Consider the following 10,455-nt stretch of genomic DNA (forward strand, 5'->3'; position numbering starts at 1 on the left):
TTGAACTATTGACAGTGAAAGACAACATAATATAGTGAACAGGACACTAACCTTCTTTTGCTTTCTTTTCTTTGAAACTTTCTTGCCTCGAACTTCAACATCTGGACGCTGTTGCTCCGACTCGTGTGTGCATGTCTCCACTTCCTCTCGCGCTGCAACGACTATATTTTCATGATAAGCACATCCATCACTCACTGAGGCTCCATCGACTCCCTGAAACATAGAACTTTCATTAGTATGTATAATAATATTGAAAACACAAAATGTACTTGGGGACCAATACCCATACGTACATCTCAATAGCAAAACACGAATGAACGCATTGTGTAGAACATTCAAACGACAATAGTTCACGCATTGTTGATCTAGTTAGATTGAACTGTCAAGATCCATACCTCGGGCTCCGCATAGACTTCCATTGATGATATTATTGAAGATGACGCTTCAGCAACTCCCTCAAACACAGTAATTGCATTAGTATGGTTTTCTATTTTGTTTAAAAGAACATAAACTTTCTGCAGGCGTCAACGGCTCATCTAAATAGACCTGCACAAATGATCAGTTGTCTAAAATAAATAATGGATATCTAAATATGATTCGATTTGCTCCATCGTTGGAAGTGTCACCACCCAGAGATCTGCATCAACTACTAGGGGTGATGTTCTTGTTGAAGAAGCTCCGTCAGCTCCCTGAAACATAGTACTTGCGTTAATAAAGAAGGAAGTATAGCGGATGTAATCACGTCATTTGATCTCGCATGATTGATCTGTCAGTATCCATACCTCGAAATGCATAAGAACATCAAGGGACGCTGTAACTGCGGTGCACACTTCTGCAAGCTGTTGCGCCGACCCGTAACTGCATGCTCCCCCTTCTTCTTGGACTAATGCTCCATCGACTCCCTGAAACATAGGACTTTCATTAGTAATGAACACAATATTGAAAAAAGAAGACACATAGGAGGGCGACGACAGAAGGACATACCAATGGCTAAAAACGAAAGAAACATTGTGTGTAACAATCACGCTACAAGAATGCAAGATCTGATGATCTCCATCGATGGAACTGTCCGGGAACGTACCTCGAGCATCTGAGTGACATCTACGGTTGTCGTCAATGCGTTGGACTCCTCAGCATCTCCCTGAAAGACAGTACTTGCATTATTTTGGATAACAATAATTATAACTGAAAACAAAGACTAGAGGACGAGTACTGTGGTGTACCATTAGGTAAAATAATTACACGATCAATTAAAACTATTGATTTACATGCCTAAAACAAGTCAGTGTCAGAATAGCTAAGTAAGATTACCCGATAGGCGCTTGAAGTGGCTGATGACTGCAATAACGACACGGATGGAGAATCTTCCGCCTTCAGATTGAGTGGATACATAAATGGGGAAATTATTGTTAGCTAATGCTACACACTACCGCAAGGCCGAGAGACAAATACGTAAACTTGACTCACCAGTGGAGGGATGTGGAGAATAGAGTGGGAATAGCAGTTGAGAGCAATTTTCGCCTCGCTCGCGGTGTTTTCTTCTTTATTAGCAATGATGTGGAGTACATGTCTGGGCTAAAGTGCCTGCTGCAGATGCGGTATCGATCACCCCTCTTGTCCGCAAAGACTTCTAGGACTCTACTTTCTAGCTCAGAGGCTGGATATCCGCAATATCGGACCCATTCTCTTATCTGATCTATTGTCTTAGGGAAAACATGCATTATAGTACCTTCAGATTTGTTATGAGTCTTCGAAGGGCAACCGCCAATGGAACAGGCAGGCATTATGGAAAGTTCTGAAAAGTAAAGATCAACAATTCTCTATGAATACCAATGTGTTAAAACATTAAATGACACATAAAAGGTTCAATGCAAGGTCCGTTTTGGTTCTTGGAACTATATACGTTATTCACATGCGGATAAGTATTTCAATAACTTTCAAAAAATAGAAAAAGTAATTTGACTAAACTCAGAACATGTGACTAGTTCCTTGCATGTACTGTCGTGAACGAAAAGAAAACATGGATGCAATTTGATGACTACTAGCAAATAGATATAAATTAAAAAATTGGACGCAAAATGATTATGGTACATGGACTTACCTTGACGAACAAACAGTTAGATGCAGGGATCAGAGTAGTTTCTTGTCGTAGAACAGGGAGCAGTTCACAGGTTGCAAACTGACGAGTTTGCTCAAAGTGGTCACGGAAGTTCACAGAGACGAAGAGCAGATAACCAGCACCTTCACGGGTTGACTAGCAAAGCGCAAAGAAGTTCTCATTAGAAATATGAAGTGGGTTATAAAGAATTCGAAACAGGGGTGTGTTTGTGAATGAATGACGTGTATATGTCGTGGCATTATGCGGATTGCAGGGGGGCGTCCTGCGTGAGGGGGGATGCTTGGCAGGAGACACGGGGTCTGGAGGTAGACATGGGAACAACAACCCATGCTCTATAGACCACTTTGAAGTGTACATGGTCTTTGGCACCTCTTGGCCTTTATCGCTCCCTGACAGCTCCACTTGCCAGCAGCGCAAGTACCCTGGTGCGAACTGCCTTTGATAGGGCGGGGGGGGTGGATCGGGGCGGTGGTCGTGCAGACAAGACACAGGAAGACTCGTGAATGGAGACACACTTATGTGGATTGCAGGGGGGCGTCCAGCGTGAGGGGGGATGCTTGGCAGGAGACACGGGGTCTGGAGGTAGACATGGGAACAACAACCCATGCTCTATAGACCACTTTGAAGTGTACATGGTCTTTGGCACCTCTTGGCCTTTATCGCTCCCTGACAGCTCCACTTGCCAGCAGCGCAAGTACCCTGGTGCGAACTGCCTTTGATAGGGCGGGGGGGGGTGGATCGGGGCGGTGGTCGTGCAGACAAGACACAGGAAGACTTGTGAATGGAGACACACTTATGTGGATTGCAGGGGGGCGTCCAGCGTGAGGGGGGATGCTTGGCAGGAGACACGGGGTCTGGAGGTAGACATGGGAACAACAACCCATGCTCTATAGACCACTTTGAAGTGTACATGGTCTTTGGCACCTCTTGGCCTTTATCGCTCCCTGACAGCTCCACTTGCCAGCAGCGCAAGTACCCTGGTGCGAACTGCCTTTGATAGGGCGGGGGGGTGGATCGGGGCGGTGGTCGTGCAGACAAGACACAGGAAGACTCGTGAATGGAGACACACTTATGTGGATTGCAGGGGGGCGTCCAGCGTGAGGGGGGATGCTTGGCAGGAGACACGGGGTCTGGAGGTAGACATGGGAACAACAACCCATGCTCTATAGACCACTTTGAAGTGTACATGGTCTTTGGCACCTCTTGGCCTTTATCGCTCCCTGACAGCTCCACTTGCCAGCAGCGCAAGTACCCTGGTGCGAACTGCCTTTGATAGGGCGGGGGGGGGGGGTGGATCGGGGCGGTGGTCGTGCAGAGAAGACCCGTTTGCCGCAGGGCCTCACCAAGGAGAGGCCATCTAACTGAATGTAAGAGGATGGCTGCAGGATCTACTACATGGAAGGCAGGGGGGTGAGTTTATAAATACCTCACCCTCCCAGGAGAATATACACTAGATTCATTTAAAAAATCAATACAACCATTGTTAAAATATATGTTGGGCTTTATTTTAGATTTTAGTTAAACATAAATAATAAACATTACACATTGTAAAGTTGAGGTTGCAGCACATCGAGGGAAAATCCGCGGTATTGTCCACTGTCACTGGGGAAATGTTGTCTAATGGCAAGTACCGCACAGGCAGGTATTACTCTCCGAACGCGGTGTCCGAGCCTCCCGTGAAGCCACCAAGTGAAGCAACGATAGGCCACCAGCCTGTACCACCTGTGAAAAAAAAAGATGCAAACTGTATTAAACTGACCAAACTTTCTTATCAATGTCGATTCAGGAAACACATGTCATTTTTCTTAGAAAAAAATTATATCTAGAAAATGCACTATATGGAACCAATTTACATGCTTTCGAATGATATGTAAATGTAATTTTATATGTGGGAGACGACCATGAAATAGTGGTGGCATCACTGACATCACAAACAGAGTATACTTACTCGTTACTCGGATTACGCGGACGAACAGTGCCACGAAGTTCGTGCATAAGCACCATCATCATCCTCAACACTGTCCGTGAGAGGCAGGCTTCCCTGAACTCTGGCAGCTCGGTGATGCATTGCGGACTTTGCTCGCCTTCCTGCAGACTTTGCTCGCTTTCCGAAATGTAGGCCAAGCACCCGGAATTTTCACGGCAGCAGCAGTTCTCCTCCTCAGTTGGCATTAGCTCGCACCGATTGCACGTGCACCAGGTGGAGACGCCGTCCATGCGACATGGTCCAGGCTCTTCATCCGTTGACTGGTCCTCCCAACTGCCGTCCGAATCCCCATCGTTTTCGCGTGCTTGCCTTTCCAGTAGTTCCTCCTCGGTGTACTCGGGCTCGTACATATACGGCATTATTGTGGCCATTGTGCGGTAAAGATAGTAAAATAATTTACAGAGATGGTACAGGTGTTCACACGGGCTACAAGCGGCGAAGGTAGCTGACCAGAGCACTGAAACGAGTCACAGAATACTCAAAGTAACACAGAGAGAGGAATGGAATCGAAAATCTGCTGCTGTATGTTGTGAAACGGTCTGTTTATACTTATTGGGGAAAGAGGCGTCCTGCCATTTCCATGGCAACACGTCAATAGCTGAGGCGCAGCGATTGTTGACACGAGACGTGCTTGAAATGGGCAGTACGCGTCTGCTGATGTCAGGCTCAGGGGCGGGGGATTTGATTTAGTGCCGCAAAGGCAGGTGAGCCAGGGCGATGCGGCGGAATGATAGGATTATCACAAAATGGCGGCTGATTTCGAGTGCGATAATGGGCGAAAAGTCGGGTAAGGTCCATAGGAAAGTTTCCTACGATCTACCGATTTATGCTTACAAACACATGGCCGACCCGTAGGGACAATTAAAAAAAAGTCCCGGAACTATCCTTTAACTGTGAGTGGTAGGAATATCCCACAAGCAGTGTGTGCATGGAATATCTGAATAGCTCAGCCATATACACCCCCAGTGGAAGCTACACTTGTTTCACGCGCTGTTGGACGGGGACCTTCACTGCCCCTTTTGGCACAAATGTCCTTCATATGCAGAGGCAAGTAAAGGATTTGTATTTAGGATGGTGGTCATGGACGTATGTACAACAAGGCCAACTAGGCCCAGGCCTACGGCAGCAGATTGACAGAAGAGCAGCATTTTATTGCAGTTTATTTTTAATTTACTGGTTGTAATTTTATAAAAATAAAGCCAAATTTGTTTCTCCTACTCTGACTGATGCACAACACTGCAAGTAATTATGAGCTATTAGCAGTCATTCCACTCTGACAGCTAAAATGTCTGATGTCCAAACATGTGTATATGCTTGATATTTACAAAAGTTTTATTGTTAGGGTAACTTTTACTTTAACAATAAAAAAAGGAAAACGCGCACCAAACGCAGCGCGCTTTAGGTATTTAGTGATTCAGTCATATCACTCTCATAGACATAACTGATATAAATGGAACTCATGTGCACTCGCAATGGGGGTAGACGGAGGGCAGGGCGTGGGGGACTGAGGAACGCAGTTTGGTACCTATCCGGGGATATGCATTGAAGAGTTTGAGTAGTGCTCTGTCGATTATTGATGGTACAAATTATCTCATAATTATGGATAAGACGGAAAGTGGGAGGAGCGGGGCGGAGGGATGGGACCCGAGACTGATGAGAAAGGGAGCGAAAAACTCATGCTGGCGATAACTGTTTGTAAATGTTTACGACCACATATAGTCTGGTTATTTGTAACTGTCATCAGAGGCGTTGCTAGGGGGGGGCAGAGAGGGCTATAGCCCGAGGTCTTTTGGTTGTAGCCCCGGATAGAAGCTTAGGGACTACAACCAAAAGGCTATAGCTAGCCCCGAATCCCGCCAGTCCCGACATTAGCTAAGCCCTGGATCTTTTCCAGAACTAGCAACACCCCTGACTGTCATATTGCACCATGATAATAATAATAAAACAGATTTTTATAAACAAACATGGATATAAAAGCTCTTTGGTCATTCTTACCTTACAAGAAATGCTCTTTAAAATGCAAAACATCCAAAACCTCATTGGTTTTATTGATGCCACTTCACATTGGGCCTCATTCCGAGGTTGGCTGTAAGTATTGGTTTTTCCTGGCATGGCGGAAAGAGCGAGTCCGATCTGGTACCACGCTGCTATTTACAGGCTATTCCGACCTCGCGGGCACCAGCTTTTCGCCATGCCGGTAAATCCCCTAACGGCATACCGCTAAAGGGCCCGTTAAACCCCTTAGCGGCATGAAGCGAGATGTTCTTTACAACACTGCCATCGGAGCTTCGCCGTCTGTAATTAGCGGTGACCGTAATTTACGGATACCGTAAATTACGGTCACTGCTAATTAACGGATACGGAAACTATGTCATCGCACAGGAACGGGAAGGAGCGCGGCGGCCATCTTTAAAAACACAATCCATTGCCATCCTCTTCATACAGGAACCGGAGGCATGTTGGGATCGGAAAAATAGCCATTAGAGACCAGCATCATGCCGAAAGCACTGAAAAAGGGTGCCACCCACATAAGGAAGGAGAGCTTTACACAGGACGAGCTCCAGGTACTGGTGGACACTCTGCACGAACATGCAGAGATAGTATCTAGCAGTGACATGCGTAGGCCCACCGTCGTCAGGAAGAAGGAGATCTGGGACTTGGTTGCACAGAGGGTGAGCGCCGTAGGAAACACCCCCCGCACCAGGAAGGACTGCAGCAAACGGTGGGATGACCTCCGTCTCAGGGTGCGGGCCATCCTATCGGCCAACCGAAGTCAGGCCCTGGAGACAGGAGGAGGCCCAGCTTCTCCCATCAAAATGATGCACTGGGAGCAAACGTGTGGGGACATGATGGGCACAGAAGCCATAGAAGGGGTTGGCGAAATGGAGTGCGGTGCTCCGTCATCCACTGATGGAGGTGAGTGTCATGAGTCAAGACAGTAAATGCATTCCTAATGTAAGGCACCGCCAAGGGCTGGGCAAGCTGTCACATCATGTATGGGAAACCCCCTCCCCACCAATGAAATCATGCCGTAACAAGTGGGACCCAGGCTGATGTCAGGTGCAAGGCAGCAACCCATATTGCCCATACCACACAAAGAGGCTGTCAATGTGAGCCACCACAGTACTCCGCCAACATGAGTGACCCAGACATCTGCATGCATTTTCCATCCAAGCCCAGATCACTGTCCCACTCACCACCCAAATTTCAACAAAACGCTGCAATTCCATTGTGATACCATAGGCTTAAAGAAATGCTGACCCCAAATCATTGCTCATGCCGTCTCTCTCTTCCCCCCCACAGGCAGCGGGCATGAAAGTGAGGACCAGGAAGCCACCCGGGTCAGTACCTCCAGGGGCAGAGCAAGGGGACACCGTATACCTGCAAGCAGGAAGAAAACACATGCAACACCACCTGCTCCAGCAACCCCCATGGAGGGTGCACAACCCCCACCCGCACCCCTACCCATGTCTGCAGTGCCACCGGACACATGCCCCACGGTGCACTCTGAGGAGTCCAGTGTGGCAGGGGAGAATGCTGCCATGTGCCTCCTCGATGTGCCAGACAGCCCCACATCAATTTCCGTGGCCAACGTGGAGGACCCCAATGACATTGGACATAGCCCAGACACTCCATCATACAGCCAGGTGGCACACAGCGACTCCGGGGAGAGTGACACCCCAGGGCTCATAGGCCAAGGAGTACCACCTGCCTGTCCTGGATCCACTTCCCCTGCAGAAAGTCCCGAAAGGGCTGCAGGCTCAATACCAAGCCTGCCAAGCACATCGGCCACACAGGCCATGGATGCAGTGCGCTCCCAGCACCTCACGGGCCTGATTGAGGAGTTCATCCGGGACAACCGCGAATCAAGGTTGGAATGGCACAATGACCTTCAGGCTCTGGGTGAGGTGATCACTGCGAGCACAAACCGGCTCTGTGAGGTGCTGGGCCGGATCGCAGATGTCCTGGAGGCAGCACCCCCAGACCACAGCCCCAGTGGGAGTACCCACCCTCCCGGATTTGGGTGGAGGGGGAGGGGTTAAGGGTGTGTGTGGGAGTTGGGGGAGAGGGGGAGGGGGTGAGGGTGTGTGTGGGAGTTGGGGGGGAGCGTGAGGGGGGAGGGTGTGTGTGGGAGTTGGGGGGGAGAGGGAGGGGGGTGAGGGTGTGTGTGGGAGTTGGGGGGAGGGGTAGGGGGAGGAGGGTGAGGGTGTGTGTGGGAGTTGGGCGGAGGGGGGTGAGGGTGGAGGTTTTGTTGTACACGTTTCTACATTATTATTCAATACATTGGTTGATCATCCCTAAAAAACAGAGTGGACATTGATCATTGTGCATGTGTCTTTTAATGTTGCACAGTGCATGGTGTACATGTATCCCCACACCCAGTGCCCAATGTCCTGTCATCCTCACACCCTCAGCTGACTTGTGAGTCAGAAATATTGTCCGATCAATGATTGCCGCACGGAATGTCCCTCCTGTGCATCGGAACCGTGATGCTGTCCTGCCATTCCTTCCTCCTCCCCCTCATCATCATCTGGTGGTAGCAGTTCCACGTCAGGGGGCAGTGGCACGTTCCGACGGATGCACATGTTGTGCAGCATTACACATGCCATGGTGATCTTGGACACCTTCTCGTGGCTGTAGATGAGTGCCCCACCCTACCGGCTGAGGCAACAAAATCGTGCCTTCAACAGGCCGAAGGTCTGCTCTATCACCACCCGTGTACGGCTATGGGATCTATTGTAGTCCTCCTCGTGCCTGTTCTGTGGGTTGCGGACCGGGGTCATGAGCCACGGCTTCAAAGGGTAGCCAGCATCACCTGCATGAGAGTGGAATGAAGGTAAGTGTTTGTGCATTCATGGTGGAGAATTGTACTAGTCTTACATGGCCGTAGGTGATTACTGGCCATACACACATGTCCCAGGATACAGTCACCCCATTACTGGCCCGGCTATGTGTCATGTGCAATGGAATGATGGAGAGGGTAGCTTCTCCCTGAAGGGTCATGGTGTGCACTCACGTCTTGTTGCATGTGCATCGTATATGCATGCAGCAGTGTTGGACTGCATTCATTGATTTGATGTCTTGCGCAAGACTTGGTGAAAGGGGGTGTTGGCTGTAGTTTGTAGCATACTCGTCATTCTGCACGGATCCCTACCATGGTGACTTGCAGCAATCCTATGGGGGTGCAGGACCAGTGACACGCTGTAGGATCCCTGTTAGACTCACTTATATGCACTCCAAGGGATGACTGTCCTGTGTGTTGAGATGCAGGAGTCAGCGACATGGTGCTATTGCACTGCATGGTGCAGGATGCCCCTACGGTGTGTAAGGGCCGCCGATGAGTGGTGCATGTGTTGTGGTATCTGGCCAGGTTTCCTGTTAGTCATGTAGTGTTAGGTGTTGGCTCGAATTCATCACTGTGTGGTTATGTGGTCATGTGCCGTGTCACTTGCCTTGGGGCACAGTGTGCTGTGAGATGAACATCGTGCACTGGCGTGAACATTCCCACCCAGGTGGAGTATGCATCCCCACCCCCTTTCCCACCCAGGTGGAGTATGCACCCCCCCCCTTTCCCACCCAGGTGAAGTATGCAGACAACCTACTCACAGCCCCAATGCACTGCCATGGCCCATTCAGGTTACTCACAAAGCAGCCAGGCACGTCGTCCAGCATGTCGCTCCATGTAGCGTGGTAGTGTTGAGTTCCGCAGGACCAAGGAGTAATGAGTTGATCTGGGGTATCGGGCATTGCAATGTGTGATGGCTTTACTGGCATTACACACCATCTGGACGTTGATGGAGTGGTATTGCTTGCGGTTGCGATACGGCACCTCCATGGCATGCGGGACCACCAATTCAACGTGGGTGCAGTCGAGGGCACCTATGCAATTTGGCATGCCTGCCAGTGCATGGAAGGCAACTTTGGTGTCATATATCTCCTGGGGAGTCCGGGGTAGGGATATGTAGTCCCTTGTGTGGTTGAGGAGGGCATCCAGCCCTTGGTTGAGTATCCGGGAAAATATGGGCTGTGAAATGCCATGCATGTGCCCCACTGTATGCTGGTAGGTGCCTGTGGCAAGGAAGTGGAGCACAGACACTACTTTCAGTAGAGGGGGGATGGAAGTGCTGATTTCTATGCGGCTCACTATATCGTCATGTATCAGGTCCACTATGGTGGTAATGGTGTCCCGGTCAAGCCGGTACAGGGTGTGGATCTGCTCTGGTGTAAGGTTGAAGGGGGTGGCTCTGATGCAGGGGATTGGGGGCTGCCGGCGTGGTAATGGTGGCTGCACCGGTAGGGCATGCTGGGCCTGTCTCACCCTCCTTCTCCTCCTGTGTATCCTCTGTGG

Source organism: Ambystoma mexicanum, chromosome 6p, assembly GCF_040938575.1.
Source record: "Ambystoma mexicanum isolate Mex_15411 chromosome 6p, UKY_AmexF1_1, whole genome shotgun sequence".
Taxonomy (NCBI): Eukaryota; Metazoa; Chordata; class Amphibia; order Caudata; family Ambystomatidae; genus Ambystoma; species Ambystoma mexicanum.